Here is a 26437-nt window from a genome sequence, read left to right on the forward strand (position 1 = left end):
ATCTAGTTTAGACCTGGTTTTAGTCCTGGTTTAGACCAGGTTTAGTCCTAGTTTAGACCTGGTTTAGACCTGGTTTAGTCCTGGTTTAGACCTGGTTTAGTGTCCAGCAATGAGTGGAATTACCAAAAATAAATAAATAAATAAAAATAAAAATGTGAAAACAGGAAAATACCGCTGTGTAATCCATTTATTTCAACAAAGTAACTGTAATCCAATTACCACTCACTGAAACAGTAACTGTAACTGAATACATTTACTCATAATTTGTACTCTGATTACATAACTCTGGTACATGTAATCTGTTACTCCCCAACACTGTTGAAATCACATGGGAAATAATAAAAAAATGAATGAATAAATACGTAAATATTTGTGTAAATTGTAGAAACTAAAGATAAAATATGAAACTGAATCTTTTCTAAGTTCTTTTGATGTCATATTAAATCCTGGGTTTGAGTTATTTGCAACATTTTGAGGTGTTTTTCTAGAGTAGTACAACCCTGTGTGACACTTTTATAGGGTCTTGACCTTCCATCTGTTCCCTCTTGTCTCTTTTAGTGAAGTTAAAATGCAGCTCTCGTGCAGTTTTTTTTTACTGGTGGAGCTTTTAGCCTGATTGAATTTATGTTAAAATGGTTAGAAAACGTCATAAAGAAGATCAAATCATGTATGGATGTGGTGGAAGAAGGTCAGAGGAGCAGAAGAGAAGGTCAGAGGAGCAGAAGAGCAGAGGAGAGTGCGAGAACTTGCAGAGAAAAGGGTCAGAGGAGCAGAGGAGCTAATGAGAGGGTCAGAAGATGCAGAGCACGTAGAGGAGAGGGTCAGAGGAGCTAAGGAGCGGCGGAAAGGGTCAGAGGAGGGGTCAGAAGAATACAGGATGCAGAGGAGAAGGTCAGAAGATGCAGAGGATGCAGAAGAGAGGTTCAGAGGAGCAGGGGAGAGGGTCAAAAGATGCAGAGGAGCTGGGGAGAGGGTCAGAAGGTCAGAAGATGCACAAGAGAGGGTCAGAGGAGCAGAGGAGAAGGTCAGAGAGTCAGAGGAGCAGAGGTGAGCGTCAGAGAATGGAGGGGAAAGAGTCAGAAGGCCAGAAGATGCAGAGGAGAGGGTCAGAAGAGAAGGTCAGAGGGTCAGAGGAACAGAGGACGCAGAGGAGAAGGTCAGAGGGGCAAAGGAGAGGGTCAGAGGAGCAGAGGAGAAGGTCAAAAGATGCATAGAAGAGGGTCAGAAGAATAGAGGATGCAGAAGAGAGGGTCGGAAGATGCAGAGTAGCAAAGAAGAAGGCCCGAAGATGCAGAAGAGCGGTTCAGAGGAGCAGAGGAAAAGGGCAGAAGATGCAGAAGAGCAGAGGAGAGGGTCAGAGAAGGGGTCAGAAGAATAGAGGATGCAGAGGAGAAGGTCAGAAGATGCAGAAGAGCAGAGGAAAGGGTCAGAAGAGCAGAGGGTCAGAGGAGAAGGTCAGAAGATCCAGAGGAGAGGGTCAGAGGAGCAGAGGAGAAGGTCAGACGATGCATAGAGGGGTCAGAGGAGGGGTCAGAAGAATAGAAGATGCAGAAGAGAGGTTCAGAGGAACAGAGGAAAAGGGCAGAAGATGCAGAGGAGCAGAGGAGAGGGTCAGAGGATCAGAGAAGGGGTCAGAAGAATACAGGATGCAGAAGGTCAGAAGATGCAGAGGATGCAGAAGAGAGGTTCAGAGGAGCAGATTAGAGGGTCAGAGCAGCAGAAGAGAGAGTCAGAAGAATAGAGGATGTAGAGGACAGGGTCAGAAAAGCAGAGGAGAAAGTCAGATGGAGCAGAGGAAAAGGTCAAAAGAAGCAGAGCAGTGGGTGAGAGGAACACAGCTGAGGGTCAGATGGAGAAGAGGATGCAGAAGAGAGGGGCAGAGAAGCAAAGGAAAGGGTCAGAAGAGCAGAGGAGAAGGTCAGAAGGCCAGAAGATGTAGAGGAGAGGGTCAGAGGAGAGGTCAGAGAGGAGAAGGGTCAGAGAAGATGTCAGAGGAGCCAAGGAGAGGGTCAGAAGAGGGTCAGAGGAGCAGAGAAGGTCAGAAGATGCAGAGAAGAGGGTAAAAGGAAGCAGATGGAACAGTGGAGAGGGTCAGAGGAGCAGAAGACTCACTTGATGTAAAAATTACACACACACAAAAAAAAAACATAGATTTATTGTTGAAAAGCAGAGGCTCCTGTTGCCATAGAAACGAGTACATTGTTTATTGAAGTCTTTTGTGATTCAAACACTTCCATTACTCACTGCAAAAAAAAAAAAAAAAAAAAACAAAGAGGCTAAGAAGACAGAAAAATGGGTCACGTGTAGGAGTTAGAAGAAAGGCCCGACTCCTGTGCATTATTTCAGCGTTTGGAACATTTCCAGAGGTGGTAACGCGGCCAACGCTTGTGCTTAAAAGGTGCACTGTGTAACTTTTCGGTTTGAGGGCCAGTCCAGCACCTTCTTGTCATCGCTCTGCTTAGAATGTTCCACAGTGTGACATTAAACAGCTCTACTTTACATTTATTCAATTACAGGTGGAAAGGTGGAAAGATTTATACTGAATAAATGAATGATTAATAATTAAATGTTTGCGATATCAACATAAATTGTGAATTTATTAACATGGAGTCTGTGTTCATGATATAATGGTCGTCAATCATTCTCTCATAGCTTACTAATCATTAATAAATGCTCAAATGTGAACATAATATGCATTTGTAAACATGCAAATGGTTAGTTCATGAGTAATTAAGAAGTATTGAGTTACTATTTACAGCACAGGTGAATTAAGTGCAAGTTAAGTGCTAATTCAGGTAGTAATTAAGTAGTTACTACGCGTGAATCATTAATTAATTAAGTCTTTGTTCATGCTTTATTAAGGCTAAATAAGGTGTAGTTATTATAAAGTGTTACCAGAATCTCAAATAGAATGTACCAAACTCACATTAACCCAAAATCAGAAAATGTAAGTGGGAATCTGTTGCGTTTCACTGACCCTTATGTTTCGAAGCGCGCGCCAAATCCACAAACCACTTCCTGAGCCAGTCACGTGGTACCAAGCCTCAAAATGCTCTGTTCCACCTTGTGATGTCATGAAGCGCTAGTTTACATTTCCTTTTACATTTAGTTCAGCAGAGTTTGGCAATTCCAGGTCTGAAATCATCCAGACGATGATTCTCGTGAAGGTGCGTGGAGTTTAAAAACACAGTGGAGCACTTCCTCTTCTACCACATGACATCACAAGGTGGAACACAGTATTTTCAGTTTGAGAGAAGAACTCTAAAGTCTAAATCTGCAGGGTTTGTGGAGTTAAACGTGTGTGAGTGAAACAAAACACAACTCCAGGTTTGTTTAAGACGAGGAAACAACATTATAAAGTAGCGTAATATGGGCCCTTTAAAAGTTTTTTTTTTTTTTTTTATTAATATCGAAGTTTTGAAATTGATATTGAGTATTTTTTTTTGCCTTTTTCTTAGTGTTGAAATCAAGTATGACATTTTCACTAATATCACCGTCTTCAATCTGTAAACAACTCATCAGAGAAGTCTTGTACTATTCTATATATAGTTGTGTGTTTACTCTGCTGTTGTTAATGTGCTGAGTGTGCGTGTGTGTGTGTATGTGTGTGTGCTATAGTGCCCCCTGCCTGCACTACACGCTCGTGTCCAGCCCACGCGCGTCTGTTCCTCTGCTCCTGCGTTTTTACGTCCAAGAATCACAGATGGGTCAGACTGCTCTTCTCCTCAGTCCCCACATCATCATCATCATCAGAACTGTAATATTATCAGTGATCAGTGACAGGACGGACGGAGTTTAAGCTAAATAAACAAGGTTACTTTGGGTTAGGTGATAAAAATGTATAAAATTGTAGTTGGGTCCAGTAAAGCAGTAACGGAGGGAAACAGGGGCAGATTTTTGACATTCAAATGTCTCTTATTCAGAAACTAGAGGGACTATTGAAATAAGTAAAGTATCAGAATGTAGGAAAGAGTTACACTCCAACAGGGTCAAGTTAAACCTGTGATATTCTTTCAAGTTGTTGACAAAAAATTTAAAAACTCATGTCGGTAACGGAGGGAATGAAATATGCAGCACTTTTTGGTCAATAAATACAAACAGTGATAACTCTTGGTTCTCACTTACATATCCTTAACAAACTGGTTTGAATATTTGCTTCATATAGTTTTCTACCATATGGTACAAGATTAGGTTGAAAAACCTCTTACTTTTTGACTCATGAGATTTTTTATTAAGAAAGGTCATGGTAACGGAGGGAAAGTAACGGAGGGAAAATTGTGCAAACAAGTAGAAGGTGCACGATTTTACATAATTTGTCACTTTTTTCTTCTGAATACTTTAATATTACTTCAAAATGAAAGGAATTACTATTTCTATAAAATATGTCAGTCCTTCCAAGCACATTTTTATCATTTTAAATATATATATTTTTTAATCATGAACCTTCATCAACAGTTCAAAGATGGAATAACACAAGATATGATGAAATACATCCATTTATTTACATGATTTGCAGGTCTTTGAAATTTGGGAAATAATTTTTGTTCCATGTTTCATACATGGTCTGTTTAAAACATATGTAACTTTTGAACCAAAAATGGTACAGAAAAAAGGTCAACAGTTTCATAAACTAGAGTACATATGTATCTGTTCAATACATTTTTATATCAGATGCATTAACTTTAATTTATTCTTCTATTCTTTTGCTTGACCGGGCCCTTATTTAGACTTTAGACTTCTTCTCTCAAACCGAAAATACTGTATTCCACCTTGTGATGTCATGGGGTACAAAAGGAAGTGCTCCACTGTGTTTTTAAACTCCATACACCTTCATTAGAATCATCATCTGGATGATTTCAGACCTGGAATTGCCAAACTCTGCTGAACTAAATGTAGAAAGGAGCTGTTAACCTGAAAACTGCAGCTTCATGACATCACAAGGTGGAACAGAGCATTCTGAGCTTTGGAGATGTAAAACTCTAAACTAATAATAAAGAGTTACTCAAACACGTGTGAATGAAAAACATCACGAGAGTCAAAAAAAAAAAAAAAACTGAAACTCTTTGTAACATTAGAATGTAATTTTCAACACAAAATAGACCAAAACCATTCTACCTTTGTCCTCTTTATGGGATTTCTTCAGTATCGATACTTCAAATGAGTATTTAAAACCTACAATAGTATTAATTAGGGATGTAACCAATATCCAAATCTCTCTGTACAATATTATCACGATATACATCTCATTTCAGTTACTGTTACATCCGTATAATTAATATTTTAGTTAATAAAGAATTACCTAAATGAAAACAGATATTGAAGCTAAGCCTTTTTATTACAGTCTGAGTCAGAGCGCACAGACACGGGGGACACAGTTTATAGAGTTTTTATGTAGCTGCAGACATATCTTTTTAAATAAAATATAGTTCTAGTTGCAGTAAAATTATATTACCTGTAAATGTGTGTAGCTGAGAGACTCTTCAGAAACAGGCTGCAGATCTGTTCACATGAGCTGCACAAAGAAAATGAACAAATGTAGTATTTAGTTCAGCACATATTTGAAATATAATATCAAAACAAAGGATTTACTCTGTGGAGTGACACACACACGGTAATGTGAAGGTCATCTGGTTAATTTATAATCCTGTTGAACCAATATTATTCATATTCATAATCATTCAATTTTATTCAATATTATACAATTCTAGCTTCTGTTTCAAGGATGTCAAATTTTTAGATCAGACAGTTTAAAATCATCAGGGCTCGGGGCCAAATGCAGCCGTCAGACCAATTTTTCTTGGTCCTCAGGCTTACAAGTGAATTTCGGGAAGTTTTACTCCAACTTTAGCTCTGGGGGCTCATTCTGTCTTTTAAAAATGCACATATTTCAGTTATTCAATGAGCACCAGTCTGCTTCAGCCCCTCTGTTTCAGCCCCTCTGTTTCAGCTCCTCTGTTTCAGCCCCTCTGCTTCAGCCCCTCTGTTTCAACTCCTCTGTTTCAACTCCTCTGTTTCAGCCCTTGTTTCAACTCTCTGTTTCAACCTCTGTTTCAGCCCCTCTGTTTCAACTCCTCTGTTTCAACTCCTCTGTTTCAACTCCTCTGTTTCAACTCCTCTGTTTCAGCCCCTCTGTTTCAGCCCCTCTGTTTCAACTCCTCTGTTTCAACTCCTCTGTTTCAACTCCTCTGTTTCAGCCCCTCTGTTTCAACTCCTCTGTTTCAACCCCTCTGTTTCAGCCCCTCTGTTTCAACTCCTCTGTTTCAACTCCTCTGTTTCAACTCCTCTGTTTCATCTGTTTCAGCCCTCTGTTTCAACCCCTCTGTTTCAACCCTCTGTTTCCCCTCTGTTTCAGCCCCTCTGTTTCAGCCCTCTGTTTCATCCTCTGTTTCAACTCCTCTGCTTCAGCCCTCTGTTTCCCCTCTGTTTCAAACTCCTCTGTTTCAGCCCCTCTGTTTCAGCCCCTCTGTTTTCAACCCTCTGTTTCAGCCTCTGTTTCAACTCCTCTGTTTCAACTCCTCTGTTTCAGCCCTCTGCTTCAGCCCCTCTGTTTCAACTCCTCTGTTTCAGCCCCTCTGTTTCAGCCCCTCTGTTTCAACTCCTCTGTTTTAACTCCTCTGTTTCAACCCCTCTGTTTCAACCCCTCTGTTTCAGCCCCTCTGCTTCAGCCCCACTGTTTCAGCCCCTCTGTTTCAACTCCTCTGTTTTAACTCCTCTGTTTCAACCCCTCTGTTTCAACCCCTCTGTTTCAGCCCCTCTGTTTCAGCCCCACTGTTTTAACTCCTCTGTTTCAACCCCTCTGTTTCAACTCCTCTGTTTCAGCCCCTCTGTTTCAGCCCCTCTGTTTCAACTCCTCTGTTTCAACTCCTGTTTCAGCCCTCTGTTTTCAAGCCCTCTGTTTCAACTCTCTGTTTCAGCCCTCTGTTTCAACTCCTCTGTTTCAACTCCTCTGTTTCAGCCCCTCTGTTTCAACTCCTCTGTTTCAACTCCTCTGTTTCAACTCCTCTGTTTCAGCCCCTCTGTTTCAACCCTCTGTTTCAGCCCCTCTGCTTCAGCCCCTCTGTTTCAGCCCTCTGTTTTAACTCCTCTGTTTCAGCCCCTCTGTTTCAACTCTTCTGTTTCAGCCCCTCTGTTTCAACTCCTCTGTTTCAACTCCTCTGTTTCAGCCCCTCTGTTTCAGCCTCTCTGTTTCAGCTCCTCTGTTTCAGCCCCTCTGTTTTAACTCCTCTGCTTCAGCCCCTCTGTTTTAACTCCTCTGTTTCAACCCCTCTGCTTCAGCCCCTCTGTTTCAACTCCTCTGTTTCAGCCCCTCTGCTTCAGCCCCTCGTTTCAGCCCCTCTGCTTCAGCCCCTCTGCTTCAGCCCCTCTGTTTCAACTCCTCTGTTTCAGCCCCTCTGTTTCAGCCCCTCTGCTTCAGCCCCTCTGTTTCAGCCCCTCTGTTTCAGCCCTCTGCTTTCAGCCCCTCTGTTTCAACTCCTCTGTTTCAGCCCCTCTGTTTCAGCCCCTCTGTTTCAGCCCCTCTGTTTTAACTCCTCTGCTTCAGCCCCTCTGTTTCAACTCCTCTGTTTCAGCCCCTCTGTTTCAACTCCTCTGTTTCAACCCTCTGTTTCAACCCTCTGTTTCACCCCTCTGTTTCAGCCCCTCTCTGTTTCAATCCTCTGTTTCCTCTGTTTCAACTCCTCTGTTTCAGCCCCTCTGTTTCAGCCCCTCTGTTTCAACTCCTCTGTTTCAACTCCTCTGTTTCAGCCCCTCTGTTTCAGCCCCTCTGTTTCAACTCCTCTGTTTCAGCCCCTCTGTTTCAGCCCCTCTGCTTCAGCCCCTCTGTTTCAGCCCCTCTGTTTCAGCCTCCTCTGCTTCAGCCCTCTGTTTTCAACCCTCTGTTTTCAGCCCCTCTGTTTCAGCCCCTCTGTTTCAGCCCTCTGTTTTCAACTCCTCTGCTTTCAGCCCTCTGTTTCAACTCCTCTGTTTCTGTTTCAGCCCCTCTGTTTCAACCTCTGTTTTCAGCCCCTCTGTTTCAACCCCTCTGTTTCAAGCCCCTCTGTTTCAGCCCCTCTGTTTCAGCCCCTCTGTTTCACCCTCTGTTTCACCCTCTGTTTCCCTGTTTCAGCCCTCTGTTTCAGCCCCTCTGTTTCAACTCTCTGTTTCAGCCCCTCTGTTTCAACTCCTCTGTTCAACCCTCTGTTTCAGCCCCTCTGTTTCAGCCCCTCTGTTTCAACTCCTCTGTTTCAAGCCCTCTGTTTCAGCCCTCTGTTTCAGCTCCTCTGTTTCAGCCCCTCTGTTTCACTCCTCTGCTTCAGCCCTCTGTTTTTTCCTCTGTTTCAACCCCTCTGCTTCAGCCCCTCTGTTTCAGCCCCTCTGTTTTAACTCCTCTGCTTCAGCCCCTCTGTTTCAGCCCCTCTGTTTCAGCCCCTCTGTTTCAGCCCCTCTGTTTCAGCAAGTGGTTGGGAGTAAAATAAGAATTGACTAAAAGTATGTCTTCATGTTTGTATTATATTCCGTATGACCCATGTGTACAGAGCTCCTGCAGACCCAGAGACAATCCTCACACGCTCAGGTCTGAGTCACTGCGGCTCTGATTCACTTAATGATTCATTTTCAATGTTTTTGTTTTTCAGATCACGACTCCAAACAAACTCCTGAGACGAAGAGAGAGAAAGAGAGAAAGAAGAGAGAGAGAGAGAGAGAGAGCCAGGTCCAGGTGGAGATCAATGCTGTCCACTTTACAGTCTGTAATTTAAAGTCCGATCGAGTATACTTCAATTTAAAGCCACAGTGTGTCACTTTTTAACAAAAAAATAGACTAAAATAAAAGCATGTGTGTGTGTGTGTGTTTATTGCACTGAAAAATGTACATCCCTACTGTGAGGAGGCTTGCATTTCCACAAACCTGACTCTTACTTGACCTGACTCTTTCTGCCCGTTTCCATGGCAATATTGTTCTTTGGCTATAATATTCCAGTTTACGGCATAACCTCCATAAAGAGTCTTCCAAAGTACGGTGTCGTGCCACCTCAAAAAAATGTACATGACGAAATAAAAGCGTGCACGACTTGGTCAAAAAGTTTAAAACATAAAAAAGGTTTGACTTTGGATAAAAGCCGCAAATGTTAAAAACTTGATTTTAAAACACCATTGATCTGCTTGTCAAATTTAAAATCACTGTCTAAGGCACAGGTGTCAAACATGCGGCCCGGGGGCCAGATCCGGCCCTCCAAGACCTTTAATCTGGCCCTCGGCTGATTTTCTGCTAAAATATTTAAATTATATGTTCTATTAAAATATTGTTAATTTTCTGCGGTGTTTATCACAGCAGCGTCTCCAGCGTCTCTGTACGTGGCCCCTCCCACCAGAGCAGCACAAATGAAGACTTGTTCTCTTTCCAAACGCTCTTAAAGGACGATCGTTTTGACTGTTGACCGTGACACCCTCATCAGAAAAATGTCCAACCTGAGAAAAGTGGAGCCGAGTGCAGGATTTTCCAAGAAAAATTTGACTTATTCCTATTTACATATAAAATTCATGTTAAAACATTGTGTTGAAATTTAATTTTTCTTAAAGTTTCAGGTTGTTCATAATATTATAATATTTTGTAAAAGAAAGAGTTCATCAATTAAAAAAGATTTCTGTAATAGATTTGCGTTTCTCTACACAAATATTTGAACGTATTGTTATTTTTGGGGTTTATATGCCAGGAGTTTTCTGATCCGGACACTTTGGGATGAAAGTAGCTTGGATACGACCCCCGGACCAAAATGAGTTTGACACCCCTGGTCTAAGGTGACGCCGAGGTTTGTGACTGTGAGGCGAACATAATTTTTGAGGGGTTTGAGGTTCTTACATCTGTGTAATCCCTTAATTTCTGTCCTGTGAATGTGAATGATTTGGTATCTACACTTGCTCAAATGAGGATCTAGTATCAATATTAGTTTTAGTATCGATTAGTATCTGATTCTCGATACTAAATATAAAGGTTGAATTTTACTATTACAGTCAAACATGAGCGCAGTGTAAGAGCAGATGTGGGGAGTGAGCTGTTTCTTCTGGAGGAGGAGCAGAGCCTCGGAGTCTGTGAGTCACGATCCTCCCACGACAAAAACGCCAAAGATCTACAACTGTCCTCCTCCAACATGTGGAACAAAACATCACAAACTATCTCCTCTGCTCCTCCTCTGCTCCATCTTCTACTCCTCTGACCCTCTTCTCTTTCCTCTTCCTCCTCTGACCCTCTACTCTACTTCCTCTGCTCCTCGTCTGCTTCATCTCACCCTCTCCTCTCCCTCCTCTGCTCCTTTTCTCTTCTGACTCTCCTCTTTCATCTTCTGCTCTTCTGACCGTCTTCTCTTCCTCCTCTCCTCTTCCTCCTCTGCTTCATCTTCTACTCCTCTGACCTTCTCCTCTGCATCCTCTGACCCTCTTCTTTTCCTCCTCTGCTACATCTCACCCTCTCCTCTTCTTCTGCTCCTTCTCCTCTGCATTTTCTCCTCCTCTGCTCTTCTCCTTCATCTGACTCTCTCCTCTTCCTCCTCTGCTCTTCTGCTCCTCTCCTCTGCCCCTCTCCTCTTCTCTCCTCTGCTCCTCTTCTTCCTCTGACCCTCTCCTCTTCCTCCTTTTCTCTTCTAACCCTCTCTTCTTCCTCCTCTGATTTTCTGATGTTCTCCTCTTCCTCCTCTGCTTTTCTGACCCTCTCCTCACCATCTTCTGACCCTCTCCTCTTCTTCCTCTTCCCTTCCTTCTCTTGTCCCCTGACCCTCTTCTCTGCCTCTTCCACTCTTCTGACCCTTAACCTCTTCATCCTCTGCTCTTCTGACCCTCTCCTCTTCCTCTTCTCTTTCCTCTTCTGACCCTCTCCTCTTCCTCCTTTCCTCTTCTGACCCTCTCCTCTTCCGCCTCTCCTTCTCTGACCCTCTCCTCATCCTCTTCTCCTTCTTCTAACCCTCTACTCTTCCTCCTCTCTTCTTCTGACCCTCTCCTCTTCCTCTTCTCCTCTTCTGACCCTCTCCTCTTCCTCCTCTCTTCTTCTAACCCTCTACTCTTCCTCCTCTCTTCTTCTGACCCTCTCCTTCCTCTCTCCTCTTCTGACCCTCTCCTCTCCTCTCCTCTTCTCCTCTCTTCTTCTGACCCTCTCTCTTCCTCTCCTTCTCTGACCCTCTTCCTCTTCCTCTTCTCCTTCTTCTGACCCTCTCCTCTTCCTCCTCTCTTCTTCTGACCCTCTCCTCTTCCTCCTTTCCTCTTCTGACCCTCTCCTCTTCCTCTTCTGACCCTCTCTCTTCTCTTTTCTGACCCTCTCCTCTTCCGCCTCTCCTTCTCTGACCCTCTCCTCTCCTCTCTCTCCTCTCTTCTTCTGACCCTCTCCCTCTCCTCTTCCTCCTCTCTTCTTCTGACCCTCTACTCTTCCTCTTCTGCTCTTCTGATCCTCTCCTCTTCCTCCTCTGCTCCTCTTCTCTTCTAACCCTCTCCTCTCCATCTTCTGCTCCTCTTTTCAATCTGAACCTCTCCTCTTCTTCCTCTGCTCTTCTGACCCTCTCCTTCCATCTTCTGCCCTTCTGACCCTCTCCTTTTCTTTCTCTGCTCCTCTGATTCTCTCCTCTTTCTCCTCTCTGGTCTTCCTCTTGTCCTCCTCTCTCTCCTCTTCTCTCTCCCTCTCTTTCTCTCTTTCTCTCTGCGCTTGTCAAAACATTTTCAATCTGGACTCATCTGTCATCTGAAAAATACATCCCTCGTGCTGCCGTCTCCCGGAGAACGAGGGAGGAGGAGGAGGAGGAGGAGGAGAAGATGACGGGATAATGGAGAGAAAGACGGATGGAAAAAAGAGAAGAAGGGATGAAGGGAGAGTGACTGCAAGAAAAAAGGGCAGAGAGAGAGAGAAAACAGAGGGAGAGAGAAAGAAAGAGAGAGAAGCAGGGGAGAAAAGAGCAGAGAGAAACAAAAAGATGGAAAGAGAAAAAAAGAGGGAGAGAGAGAATGGGGAGGGATAGGTAAGGGGAAGAGAGGGAGATAAAAGACAGAGAGATAGAGAGAAGGTGAGCAGGAAGAGACGAGCATGTTGAGACTCCAGGGGGAAAAGAGGAGAGGGAAGGAGAGAGAGAGAGGAAGCAAGGAGGAGGGAAGAGAGAGAAAATGGAGGGAGGGAGAGGGAAAGGACGACAGAGAGAAAGAACAGAAGCTGAGGATGAAGAGAGGAGCTTGTGGGGACTACAGGGGAGGAGGAGAGAGAGAGAGAGACAGAGAGACGGAGGGAGAAAGAGAGACAGAGAGGGAGAGACATAGAGAGAAAAAGAGAGATACAGAAAAAGAGACGGAGAGAGAGACGGGGGGCAGAGTAAGAGAAGAGAGAGACAGAGAGAGAGAGAGAAAGAGAGAGAAAGAAGAGAGACAGAGAGAGAGAGAGAGAGAGAAGAGAGACAGAAAGAGAGAGAGAAAGAAAGAGAGACAAAGAAAGAGAGGAAGAGAAAGAAAGAGAGACAGAAAGAGAGAGACAAAGAAAGAGCAGAGAGAGAGAGAGACAGTGAGAGAGAGAGAGAGACAAAGAAAGAGACACAGAGAGAAAAAGAGAGAGAAGAAACAGAGAGAGACAGAGAGAGAGAGACAGAGACAAAGAGGGAGAGACAGAGAGTAAAAAAGAGACAGAGAGACAGAGAGAGTAGTAGAAGCTGAGGAGGTAGAGAGGAGCATTTGGGGACAACAGGGGGAAGAGAGGATAAAGAGACGGGGGGAGAGAGAGAGGAGGACAGAGGGGGGCTACAGAGAGAACAGAGAGGACGCAGGAGCGATGGGGGGAGGAGAGGAAGAGGAAGAGAAAGAGCGGTAGGAGCTGAGGATGAAGAGAGGAGCATGTGGGGACGACGGGGGGCACTGACCATCTGCTGCTGATTCTGTCTCATCAGCTTAACGTGGAAAACCTCAAAAGAACCGGGACGTAGAGCCGACAGCTGCTGCTCCCTCGCTCACGTTCGGAACAATCACTTAAAACACTTAATAAAAAAAATAAAAAAAAAAAAAACAGAGCCAGACCGTCACAATATTAGCAGTAGGGCTGAGTATCATTCAGAAATTGCCAATACGATACATACCTCGCAATCCGGTTCAATGCGGTTCAATAAAAAATAAAGGCTAAATCATGTCTGTGACTGTAAGACTACGTTCAGACTAGGGATGGGCATTCGATTAAATTTTCTTAATCGATCGTTGGAAGAATTAACGATCGATTATCGATTAATCATTAACATTTTTATATTAAAATGATCATCATTATTATTACTATCTGCACTAATCTGCATAAATAAATTCAACTTTACGACATATAAACCGTAACGACTCTAGAGCCACATCAGCCCGTTTGACATTATGTGTTTAATTCAGTTTTTGCGCAACTCTCACAGAAACAAAACTTAAAACCACATCGCTAATTTGCATAAAACTAAGCGAAGATAAAACTACAGCTCTTGTGTCGCTGATGTGGGTCAGTTTCTGTCGGATTAAAAGACATGACTCAGGTGAATACAGGTTAGTGTGACCATATTTGCGTTTGTCAAAACCAGGACACCGTACGGGGGGAGGGAGGTGGGGACTCGTCATCGACATTGAGCGACTCTCACCTGGTAAAACTTTTTCCCACTGGACACAGAAACATATGTGCTGCTTTATACACTGTGCACATGGACTCACACTTGTCCCGAACGCAACGGAAAGTGTGGAATTTCTTGTACAAATCATCGTTAAATACACATTTGTGCTTCGGTACGTTCGCAGACTGACCCACTGTTTGTGTCTCGCTCCTTCTGAGTGCAGAGAGACACATGTACAGACCCCCATTTGGTCACACTACACACAAAAACCTACATTCGGTTTGTCGATTAAAATTAACGTAATCGATGAAATTCTTAATGATAAATTATCGATTAATCGACTAATCATGCCCATCCCTAGTTCAGACAGCAGGGCTTCACGCTCAATTCTGATTTTTTTGTGAAATCCGATGTTTTTGCGAGGTCGTTCACGAGGGCTGGGTATCATTAAGGAGTTGCCGATACGATACATATCTCGATACAGTGCACTTTCGATTCGATATGATATATTTCAAATCGATTCGATACGGTTCAATAAAAAATAAAGGCTAAATCGTGGCTGTGATACTAAAAGGCTTTGTTAAATTACTTCTTGTGCAAAGTTCATATGAAACACAAAAATTTAAATCCTCAAAACAGTAAAAATGTCAAATGTGTCGCATAAATGAGTTTCCTTTCACTGAACAAGCAACAAAACTGTAGCACTGTAACAAAATAATTTAGTAAAACACACCTACAAATACTCTTCGTGAAATATCGATACAGTATCATCACATTAAACGATACGATAAATCGATATTCCGATATTTTTGCACACCCCTATCGCACATTTCCAATTAAATGTGACTTGTATGTGACTCCAGTGTGAACATTAAACGGCCCAAAAGTGTCGCACATGTGACACTGGAGACACGATGACGTCAACCGCAGTGAGCGTCTCTGTGTTTACAGAAGTTGTCCAAACATGGACGCAGCATCGAGCACCTGGAGATTTTAAAGTTCCTCTCGTACCGGAGCCAGAACATGAACAACTTACTTGTTTTAAGGAGGAGATTGAGAAGGAGAAGGACGAGGTTTTTGGCCGTGGTGTTTTGTGGGCAGTCCATTGAAAGGAACGTGTGGATGTGGAGACGGAGCCAAGAGTGGTGAGTGGAGATGTGCTTCACTTCAGTGACATGGAGTTCATTAATAATTTTCGCCCACTTCAGCGCAGAATAGTGACGTTTGTGACTTGTTGATAATGTGTAGGTGGATGAATGCGCTTTGGCCGTTCACACTGAAGTCACATGTCAAAAGATCAGATTTGTATCGGTGTCAGGAGCACATATCCAAGTGTCCTGGGTCACATTTGAAAAAATCTGATTTGTGTCGTTCAGACTGTCATTAAAAGATCAGATACAGGGACATAGGGGCCAAAAAAATCGGATTTGGGTCACTTCAGGCTGCAGTCTGAACGCAGCCAAAAAGTCTTTGTTAAACCACTTCTTGTGCAAAGTTTATATGAAACACAAACATTTTAATCCTCAAAACTGTGAAAATGTCAAATGTGTCACATGCTCCGCAAAAAATTAAATCTAGCCAAGTTAAGATGACGTGAATTAAGAAAGTTTCGTCATGATTTGAGTAAATTTCACTTGACAAGTAAAATGATCCATCAGCGGAATAAGACTTTTTGTACTTAAAATATGAAAATACAACTTGCTATACTTAAAATAAAATTTAAAAAACTCAACAACTCTTTGCACTTAAAATAGAAACGAAATCGAATCTGGCTTGAATTAAGAAACTTACTCCACTTGGTACAATCTACTCAAATAAAGTCTTAATTTAAGTCATTTTAAATAACCTGGATATTATTTTTTGCAACGTGAATGAGTTTCCTTACTCTAAACAAGCAACAAAACTGTAGCTGTAACAAAATAATTTTGTAAAATCTACCAAAAAATACTCTTGGAGATATATCGATACAGCAGCCCATGATATCGATACTGTATCACCACGTTAAACGATACGATATATCGATAATTCAGTATTTTTTCTCATCCCTAATCAGCAGTAGTATAAGTTCACATTATTTTCATTTTTGAGTATTTGAAACTACAATTAACGAATGAGACTTGTTTAAATAGTCACATTTTTCTATTGCTTTTATGGCTATTCTATTCATATGACTAATTATTTATGTTAAAGCTGCAGTGTGTAACTTTTCTGGCCAAGGGAATGTCCCGGTGTGGCATTAAACACACCCATTTCGCATTTACTCAATCATTTTTGCTGACTTTTATCTGACATGTGACCTGCCCCCGCTGTCTCCATCAGGATAAATAAGTGTAATGCTGTACTGTGGAACATTCTAGGCAACACAGTGAATGTTTAAGTCAAAAGGGCCTGTATGTTTTGTCTCGCCCCCAGTACAGACGTGTTGTTCGCAGCCCTTGAGATGAAAATAAGTCTGTCTGCGTCGAATTATAAAACATTTTGTGGTCACAGAATCAGGAAATGCATGTTAGCTTGCTAGTTGTTGCTGGCTTAACAGTCAAAACTTTCGCTCCGGTCTCTGAAAGTTGTGAAAAGCTGTTAAAATAAACTCATCGTGGTGAATAATTACGATGTTCTGAATGCAAAAGTTAAGTGAGGAATAACTTTGGACCACAGCAAACTGTTTAAAATTAATCAACTATTTCTGCTTGTTGCTGTTTTTCAGATGCTAAAAATCAGATCAGGTACAAGCAATAACATCTCCACGGTGACGGACACTACACTGAACGTTAAGGCCGCCACACACTACAGGAGAATTCGCCCGATTTTGGCTGTAATTTGCTTCTTCCCGTGACCCGACTTTGTGTCTTCATGTGCGATTTTGAAGCCGCTGTGCTCCTTTCTCTGAGCTGCTCTGTCAGATCGTAACCACCAAACATCAGCAACGCTACAATAACAGCCGATAAAACAGAGCGTCAGGGGCAGAGGAGTGACGGACACAGAGACGCAAGATACAAACAGCGAAAATAAGACTTTGAGAAGACTTTATTACCTCTCCTAAAGTTGTAAATTTAAAGTGCAGCTTCTCATCCACATTATCCATAGAAACTGTCGTCTGCAAATAATGACCTCAGTCCACAAAACAGCGCTGTTAATCCAGCTTGAGTCATTCTTTAAAAGTAAAAAGGTGGGAGTAGTTCCTCACGTGTGTTTGTTTACATCCACACAGCACATGAATCGAGGTGAAGCTGCAGATTTGCGACAGTGACTCTACTTCCTGTGGACTTTATCGCCAATCTTATATGCTTTTAAAATCACGTATCTGAAGTTTTGGACCACATTTCACAAATAATAATAACACAGTTTTGACTCGTATCTGAACTAGAAGTGCAGAGCTTTGATTTTTTGAACACTTAAGAGTCTCAGAGCGAGTGGTTTTACTGTCGACAGGAAACAGCTGACGAGATCGCACTCACAACTTTGTAATTTTACAACTGTATCCCGCTGCAGTCTTTGCGATCGGAGATTTTTTTTTAAGTCTCGTAAGATTCTTCTCATGTCTGTGGTCTGTGCACTTTTTGACACTCGTGTAAAAATCGTTTAAGACTGAAAAATCCTGTAGTGTGTGGCGGCTTTTACACAGTGCATCTTTAATATAAGTAATTAATCTGTAAATAATGAAGTCTGTGCAAGGTTGTCAGTTTGATCAGACTCCCTGTTCTGTGAATTCTGCACCAGATGGACGTCCAGCAGAGACGGAGACAGAGACAAACACTTGAATGGAAATTAAAGCTGCACTGCACGTAACTTTCTAGTAGTAGCAGTTGTTGTTTATCTGGTCATTTTGCAGCTCTACAAAACAAAACAAAACAAAACATGGACTACAATCCCATGGATCACGACCAACGACAGAATTCCAAGAAAGAAAAGCAGAGTACGAACAGCAAGTTTGTTTACAATTTCACTTACGCTTTACTGTATATATAAGAGACAAAATATAAATTAAAACAAACTAAATTTAACGCATAATTCATTCATTCCAGAGCTCTATATCCTTCCGTCACTTAGACTTAGACAAACTTTATTGATCGCAAGCACAAGTAAACATTAAAAAAGCATAGAAATACAGGAATATAGTGAGTCAGCGCTTGCTTGCCTCTATTGCAGTGGCTGAAAAATTCCACAGTATAGCTTTAATATTTGCATTCATTCGATTAGAGATGACTTTACTGACAAAAAAATAAAAAATAAAAAATCTGACCTGTAACTTGGCATTGTAGCATCACCTGCTTGTCTCCATGGAGATAAAAGTTTAATGCCACACTGAGAAACCTTCCAGGCAAATCCATGGAGACAAGCACGTGTCAGAACATTTACACCAGAAAAGTTACGTAGTGCAGCTTTCATTTTTTTGTCACGTCAACAGCAAAACAACACATTTCGACTATTTCTAACCATGGTTATAGTTTATGAAAGTATAAAAGTCAATATGAAGTTGAGTCTGAAAATAATTCTAGAAGTTATTATCCTATTTATGTATTTATTTAGTCTATTTATTTCAACATTTTTGCTCATCTTGCAAAATTTTCATCACAACAAACATTCATTAGCGTAGCACCGCCACAATTAAACAAATAATTAGCGTATGAAAAGCTAGAAAAAATATATAAATTGTGAGAAATAAAAAGTAAAAGGTTGTGGGTTACCTCCGTGTGTTGGTCTGGAAGTTGATCCGCTGCTCCCGGGGTCCCTGCGGTGCATTAATCCCGAGGACAGAGCGCGGAGTCCGGGTGAGCTCCTCTGGTCGAGCCGCTGCTGCTCCGGAGCCATTTGAAGTCCGTGCGTAAAGCGTGCGTCAAAAAGAAGAGCAGCTTCCGGGGATTTTCACAATAAAAGTCTGACAGGAAGTTGATTATGAAAAATATCGGCTATACTTAATTATATAAACTGTTATATTGTTAATAATGAAAGGCTAAACCAGGAACAAACCAGGACTAACCAAAGACTAAACCAGGAACAGACAGGGACTAAATTAGGATGAAACCAGGACCAAAACCAGGACTGAACCAGGTCTAACTCCCAAGAAAACCAGGATTAACCGAAGACTAAACCAGGACTAACCCCAGGACTAAACTAGATCTAACCCCCAGACTAAACCAGGAACCAGAACCTGGGACTGAACCAGGACTAAACCAGGATTAAACCAGGACTAAACCAGGTCTAACCCCAATGAAACCAAGAACTAAACTGGGACTAAACCAAGAACAGATGGGGATAAACCAGGACTAAACCAGGACTCAACCAGGTGTAACCCCCAAGGAAACCAGGAACAAACCTATACTAACCAAAGACTAAACCAGGACTAACCCCAGGACTAAACCAGGACTAACCAAAGACTAAACCAGGATTAACCCCAGGACTAAACCAGGAACAGACAGGGACTAAATTAGGATGAAACCAGGACCAAAACCAGGACTGAACCAGGTCTAACTCCCAAGAAAACCAGGACTAACCGAAGACTAAACCAGGACTAAACCAGATCTAACCCCCAGACTAAACCAGGAACCAGAACCCAGGACTGAACCAGGACTAAACCAGGACTAAACCATGATTAAACCAGGACTAAACCAGGTCTAACCCCAATGAAACCAAGAACAAACTGGGACTAAACCAAGAACAGATGGCGATAAACCAGGACTAAACCAGGACTCAACCAGGTGTAACCCCCAAGGAAACCAGGAACAAACCTATACTAACCAAAGACTAAACCAGGACTAACTCCAGGACTAAAGGAAGACTAAACCAGAACTAAACCTGGGACTAAACCAGGACTAACCCCCAAGGAACAAACCAGGACTAGAACAGGACCAAACCATGTCTACATCAGGACTAAATTGGGCTACCTCAAAAATCAATCAGGCTAACATGGTCAAAATAAAGAAAATATGAAATAAGAATCTGCTTTGAAATTACAAAATCTTAACTAACTGTGGCCATTTAATAAATGCATGAGTGAGTCCTGCCTCAGATTCCAGGAGACATTGGTCTGAATAATGCACCGTCTCTGGTCTCACTTTGTCTCACTCACACAGACATGGACATGGACAGGGACATGGACAGGTCCTATGGTCACAGCTTTGAGTCTTACGTAACAGAAGCTTCACCTGTGGGACGCTCCAGTCTCTGATTTGTCTTATTCTGCAATGAAAAATAAAACAGGACTTGTGGTATTCGCCATTTATTTATATACAGTATTTACATTTGTTGTGATTGCAGAAAAGTTCCACAGTGTACCTTTAAACAACACGGACGCAGACATGGGCGCAGACAGGACACAGAGAGAGACACTGACAGGGAGAGGGATGCAGACAGGGACATGGAGAGGGACATGGACACAGACAGGGACAGGGACAGGGATGCAAACAGGGACATGGACACGGACAGGGACAGGGAAAGGGATGCAAACAGGGACATGGACACGGACAGGGACATAGACAGGACACAGAGAGGGACGCTGACAGAGAAAGGGATGCAGACAGGGACATGAACATGGACACAGACAGGGACATGGACATGGACACGGACAGGGACAGGGACATGGACACGGACACAAACATGGACACAGACAGGGACATGGACACAGACATGGACATGGACACAGACATGGACACAGACATGACAGACAGACATGGACACAGACATGGACACAGACACATGGACACAGACATGGACACAGACATGGACACAGACATGGACATGGACAGACATGGACATGAACACACGGACACAGACATGGACACAGACATGGGACACAAACACAGACATGGACATGAACACAGACACGGACATGAACACAGACATGGACATGGACATGGACATAGACAGGGACACAGTATTTAGTAAACAGTATTTAAATTTGATGCGATTTCAGAAAAGTTCCACAGTGCACCTTTAAACAGCCTGGTATAATTTAACCCCTGACATGTTCACACACGTCTCACCCTGACGCAGAGTGACAGCCCTGCTCCTCACGTCCACCAAGAGCCAGGTCTGATCCAGGTCTGGTCCTGGTCCTGGTCTGGTCCTGGTCTGGGACTAGAGCAGGACTGTGGCAGGACTGAGACATGAATCCTAATGGGAGTGTGGGTGTGAAGACTCTGACAGCTGACAGCTCCGAGCCTCAGAGCGCTGACACTGACCTCTGTGTGGATGTTATTATTCCACTCAATCTGCATTCTGGAGTTTGTTTACACGAAGAAAAGCACGTTCACTACAAGATGTTACACGTTTTTTTACATTTTACCATTTTATTAAAAAAAAGCTATTACAATCACAACTGAACCTGTGTTTCCAGAGCCTTAACCTGCAGATAAAGACACATCCAGGTTTTTCTCATTCTCAGTTCTATGTTCAGGCGTCATGTGAAAGCTCGAAACCTCCAAAATTCCCTTCCTGAGTTGCAAAAGCTGCACTAGCACTGAGTCATGATGGGTGCAGGTGCTGGGGTTTAGAGATTTGGATAGGGCGTCCTTTTTATTTTATATTTCGACAGGTTTTAGTAGCAAAATGTGTCTATTTCACATTTTTCCACAAGAGCAGCACGTGTGTTTCCCCACAGACTCCTGCAGACAGACGCGAGCTGACGGGTCTGACAGGGACTCAGAGGAGCTCAGAGCGTGAAGGACGAAACCGGGACTAAAACTGGACTAAAACTAGGACTAAAACTAGGACTAAAGCAGGTCTAAAGCAGGTCTAAACCAGATCTAAAACTGGTCTAAACCAGGACTAAACCTGGTCCAAAACTAGGACTAATCCAGGACTAAACCAGGTCTAAACCCGATCTAAAACAGATCCAAAACTAGGAGTAAACCAGGACTAAACCAGGTCTAAACCAGATCTAAAACTAGGACTAAACCAGGTCTAAACCAGATCTAAAACTAGGACTAAACCAGGACTAAAACAGATCTAAAACTAGGACGAAACCAAAACTAAACCATGACTAAACCAGGTCTAAACCAGATCCAAAACTAGGACTAAAGTAGGACTAAACCAGGTCTAAACCAGATCTAAAACAGATCCAAAACTAGGAGTAAACCAGGACTAAATCAGGCCTAAAACAGATCTAAAACTACGACTAATCCAGGACTAAACCAGGTCTAAAACTGGACTAAACAGGACTAAACCAGGTCTAAAACAGATCCAAAACTAGGACTAATCCAGGACTAAACCAGGTCTAAAATAGATCTAAAACTGGACTAAACCAGGTCTAAACCAGGTCTAAAGCAGAACAAAACCAGGTGTAAAACAAATCTAAACCTAGGACTAAACCAGATCTAAAACAGATCTAAAACTGGACTAAAGCAGGTCTTTGCACAGTTACATCAGAGGGGAGATGTTGGATCTGACAGGGGCTCAGAGACGCTCAGAGTGTGAAGGACAAAACCAGGTCTAAACCAGGATTATGGTTCATACAAGTGTACAAAAAAACTAAAAACTAAAAAACTTCTAAATATCTCCCAAAAACAAGTTAGTGCTGGACAACACAAGGGGTTGGTGGCCCTAAACCCAGTCGTGCACATGAACGCAGAGGATGAAGAGGAGCAGATGTAGGAAGAGAATCTGCCAATTAAATAAAAATAATTGTTAATAATTAATCGTTCAGTCGCTGTAATCACCTCGTTTCGTCTTGATGTCATGTTCCTGCTTCACTGATGAGACGATGCCTCCTGGTGGACATTATCAGGCACTGCATCACATCACATTACAACTATTAAAACATTAAATTAAAATTCTGTAACCCAGTGTTTCTCAAACTGTGGTGCAGACTCCTCAATTACGTGCATGTACCTGAGTAACGTTTGAGTAAAATGGTGTTTCTGAGTAGTTTTCATCTTTTTTACCTGTAACCTGAAGCTCTCTGTGTTGCATAAGGCCGTCACACTTTTATTCCAGTTTTCCATTCATTTGATTCTGTGTGTGTTTTGTTAATTGTTGTGGAAAGAAATTATATAGAGCTTCACGAAAAATAATTAATCCATTTTGTGACGCCCGGTGAGTTTTTGGAACACAGACAAAGGTTTATTCTTCTCGTTACAGCAGCCTGTCCTGAGTCTCCTCTCTCCAGTCACGTCATCTCTCCATCTCCAGAGCATCTCCTCCCAGAACGTCTGAGCTCTGAGTATTTGTACAGAAATATAAGTTAGATACACATCAAAAGAGCGGCTTTAGTTTGGCTTTTGTTTCAGACTTGTGCTCATCAACTTTGAGGACAAATAGAACCAAAAAGGTCTTCCTGAGGTTAGAGATACTTGTGTCCAGAGGTGGGACCGAGTCATCGTTTTGCAAGTCTCAAGTCTTTGACCTCAAGTCCGAGTCAAGTCCCAAGTCAGATACAGGCAAGTCCAAGTCGAGTCTCGAGTCACTGGCCCATAAGTCCAAATCAAGTCCAAGTCGTCTGCTTTGAGCTTCAAGTCATTTCAAGTCTTTAAACCAAAGATTTTCTTAGATTTCAGCAATTTATATGCATTTTTAACTAGATTGTACATAAAAAATCATAGTATATTTATATATGAGTATTTATAGTGTTTATAAGAGTTGTAGAAATGCAATTTTTTCCTTTTTAAATGTTTTGACAAGATCTTAGAGTAAAAAAGAAGAAGAAAGAATTCAGGTCTAAAACAGATCTAAAACTGGACTAAACCAGGACTAAACCAGATCTAAAACTGGACTAAACCAGGACTAAACCAGGACTAAAGCAGGACTAAAGCAGGTCTAAAACATCATTACGGTCAAAACAGAAAGAATTCCTATTTAAAAGTGCTTCTCAATTCTTTTCAAGTCCAAAATCACTGACCTTCAAGTCCAAGTCGAGTCCCAAATCTTAGTCCATTTTATCAAGTCAAGACTCAAGTCCTAAAAATAGTGACACAAGTCTGACGCAAGTCCAAGTCGCGACTTGCGAGTCCACACCTCTGGCTGTGTCTGTCTAAGGTGGAAATCACATTTATTTACACAAAGACAAATTTAGAGAATCTTTCTACAGTTTAAATTTCCATCACATTAATATGATCATGAGCTCTGGGTAATGACCAAAAGGACAAGATCACAGATACAAGCTCTCAAAAAGAGTTTCCTCCTCAGGGTGTCTGGGTGCTCCCTTAGAGATAGAGTGAGGAGCTCAGTCACATGGGAGGAGCTCGGAGTAGAGCCGCTGCTCCTCCACGTCGAGAGGAACAGCTGAGGCTCGAGCATCTGATCCGGATGCCTCCTGGGCGCCTTCCTGAAGAGATGTTTTGAGCATGTCCCACTGGAACAAGGCCCTCAGGAAGACCCAGGACACACGGGGGCGGCAGTAGCTCAGTTGGTAGAGCATTTGCCCACTAATCTGAAGGTTGGTGGTTTCGAATCCAGATCTTGACATAAACATCACATTCCAGCTCCCACAGCTCCTGCCGTTGTGTCCTTGGGCAAGACACTTAACCCACCTTGCCCACAGTGTCTGTATACACTGGTGTGTGAATGGGTGAGTTATTCCTTGTTGTAAAGCGCTTTGAGTGCCTTGAAGGTGGAAAAGTGCTATAGAAAAAATGTGACCATTTACTATGTCTCTGGGCTGGTCTGGAAACGCCTTGTGGTCCCCGGAGGAGCTGGAGGACGTGTGTGTGGAAAGGGAAGTCTGGGATTCCTGCTTAGACTGCTGCCTCCACGACCCGACCCCGGATAAAGCAGAAGAAAATGGATGGATCACATTAATATTTTCTTTTTATGTGGATGAGTTCTTGGCCCTTCGCACATCGTAAACAGCCCCAGGAATGTTCACATTTGAGATGAAACTGAAATCTGAACTGCTGACCCCAGGATAAACTGGCAACTAAACTTGGACTCTACTGGGACTAAAGAACAGGACCAAACCAAGTCTACACCAGGACTAAAATGACTACACAACCCTGTTATTGTAAACAGCCCCGAAAGTGTTCACATTTGAGATAAAACCAAAATCTGAACTGTTAACTCAAGGACTATCCCCAGAACTAAATCAGGACAAATTCTGAACTAAACCTGGACTGGGATTAAAACAGGACTAGAACAGGACCAAACCAAGTCTAAATGAGGACTAAAACAACTAAACAATCCCGGGAGTGTTTACATGTGAGATAAAACTGAAATCTGGACAACTAACTCCAGGACTAAAGCAAGAACTAAACCTGGACTATAGTGGGACTAAAGCAGGACTAGAACAGGACCAAACCAAGTCTACATCAGGACTAAAACGACTAAACAGCCCTGGGAGCGTTCACATTTGAGATAAAAAACAAAATCTGAACTACGCTCCTGTGGCTGTTTACAATGTTGGGGTTGTTTAGTCATTTTAATCCTGATGTAGACTTGGTTTGGTCCTGTTCTAGTCCTGCTTTAATCCCAGTAGAGTCCAGGTTTAGTTCCTGCTTTAGTCCTGGGGATAGCAGTTCAGATTTCAGTTTTATCTCAAATGTGAACGGTCCTGGGGTTGTTTAGTCTTTTTAGTCCTGATGTAGACTTGGTTTGGTCCTGTTTTAGTCCTGCTTTAGTCCCACTATAGTCCAGGTTTAGTTCACGACTATCACCAGGACTAAAGACGGGACTAAACCTGGACTATACTGGGACTACAGCAGGACTAGAACAGGACCAAACCAAGTCTACTAAACGATCCCAACATCATAAAACAGCCCCAGAAGAGTTCATATTTGAGATAAAACTGTTCAGTTTCGGGACTTGGTCCTGTTCTAGTCTTGTTTTGGTCCCAGTATAGTCCAGGTTTAGTTTTGAATTTGTCTGATTTAGTCCTAGTGTTAGTCCTGGGGTTAAGTATTCAGATTTCAGTTTTATCTCAAATGTGAACGGTCCTGGGGTTGTTTAGTCCTTTTAGTCCTGATGTAGACTTGGTTTGGTCCTGTTTTAGTCCTGCTTTAGTCCCAGTATAGTCCAGGTTTAGTTCAGAGTTTGTCCTGATTTAGTCCTGGGGTTAGTTCACATTTGAGATAAAACTGAAATCTGAACCCAGAACCCCAGATTAAACTCAAGGCAAACTCAGAACTAAACCTGGACTATACTGGGACTAAATCAGGACTAAAACAAGACCAAACCAAGTCTACATTAGGACTAAAACGACTAAACAACCCCGGGAGCGTTCACATTTGAGATGAAACTGAAATCTGAACTGCTCTCCTGGGGCCATTTACGATGTTGGGGCTGTTTATTCGTTTTAGTCCTGATGTAGACTTTGTTTTGGTCCTGTTCTAGTCCTGTTTTAATCCCAGTCGAGTCCAGGTTTAGTTCCGAGTTTGTCCTGATTTAGTCCTGGGGTCAACTGTTCAGATTTCAGTTTTATCTCAAATGTGAACGCTCCTGGGGTTGTTTAGTCCTTTTAGTCCTGATGTAGACTTGATTTGGTCCAGTTTTAGTCCTGATGTAGACTTGGTTTGGTCCAGTTTTAGTCCTGCTTTAGTCCTGCTTTAGTCCTGCTTTAGTCCTGCTTTAGTCCTGCTTTAGTCCTGCTATAGTCCAGGTTTAGTTCAGAGTTTGTCCTGATTTAGTCCTGGTGTTAGTCCTGGGGTTAGTTCACATTTGAGATAAAACTGAAATCTGAACTGCTAACCCCACGACTATCACCAGGACTAAAGACGGGACTAAACCTGGACTATACTGGGACTACAGCAGGACTAGAACAGTACCAAACCAAGTCTACTAAACGACCCCAACATCATAAACAGCCCCAGAAGAGTTCACATTTGAGATAAAACTGTTCAGTTTCAGGACTTGGTCCTGTTCTAGTCTTGTTTTAGTCCCAGTATAGTCCAGGTTTAGTTCTGAATTTGTCCTGATTTAGTCCTAGTGTTAGTCCTGGGGTTAAGTATTCA

General features: G+C 42.5%; 1 protein-coding gene across 1 annotated transcript in view; it reads right to left on the reverse strand.

The window, feature by feature from the left end:
- The window catches only part of LOC110168046 (tetraspanin-18-like), a 34210-nt gene extending 15839 nt beyond the window's left edge, over positions 1-18371 (reverse strand). Inside the window, exons 1-2 of the mRNA XM_055154667.1 lie at positions 18248-18371; positions 5453-5512 (exon numbers count right to left, since the gene is read on the reverse strand). The gene's annotated coding sequence lies outside the window, so the exon portion shown is untranslated. The remainder of the gene's footprint in view (positions 1-5452; positions 5513-18247) is intronic.
- Positions 18372-26437: the final 8066 nt, after the last annotated feature.

The sequence above is a fragment of the Boleophthalmus pectinirostris genome, unplaced genomic scaffold (genome assembly GCF_026225935.1).
Source record: "Boleophthalmus pectinirostris isolate CB_2022bp ecotype Guang Dong unplaced genomic scaffold, ASM2622593v1 HiC_scaffold_19, whole genome shotgun sequence".
Lineage (NCBI taxonomy): Eukaryota > Metazoa > Chordata > Actinopteri > Gobiiformes > Gobiidae > Boleophthalmus > Boleophthalmus pectinirostris.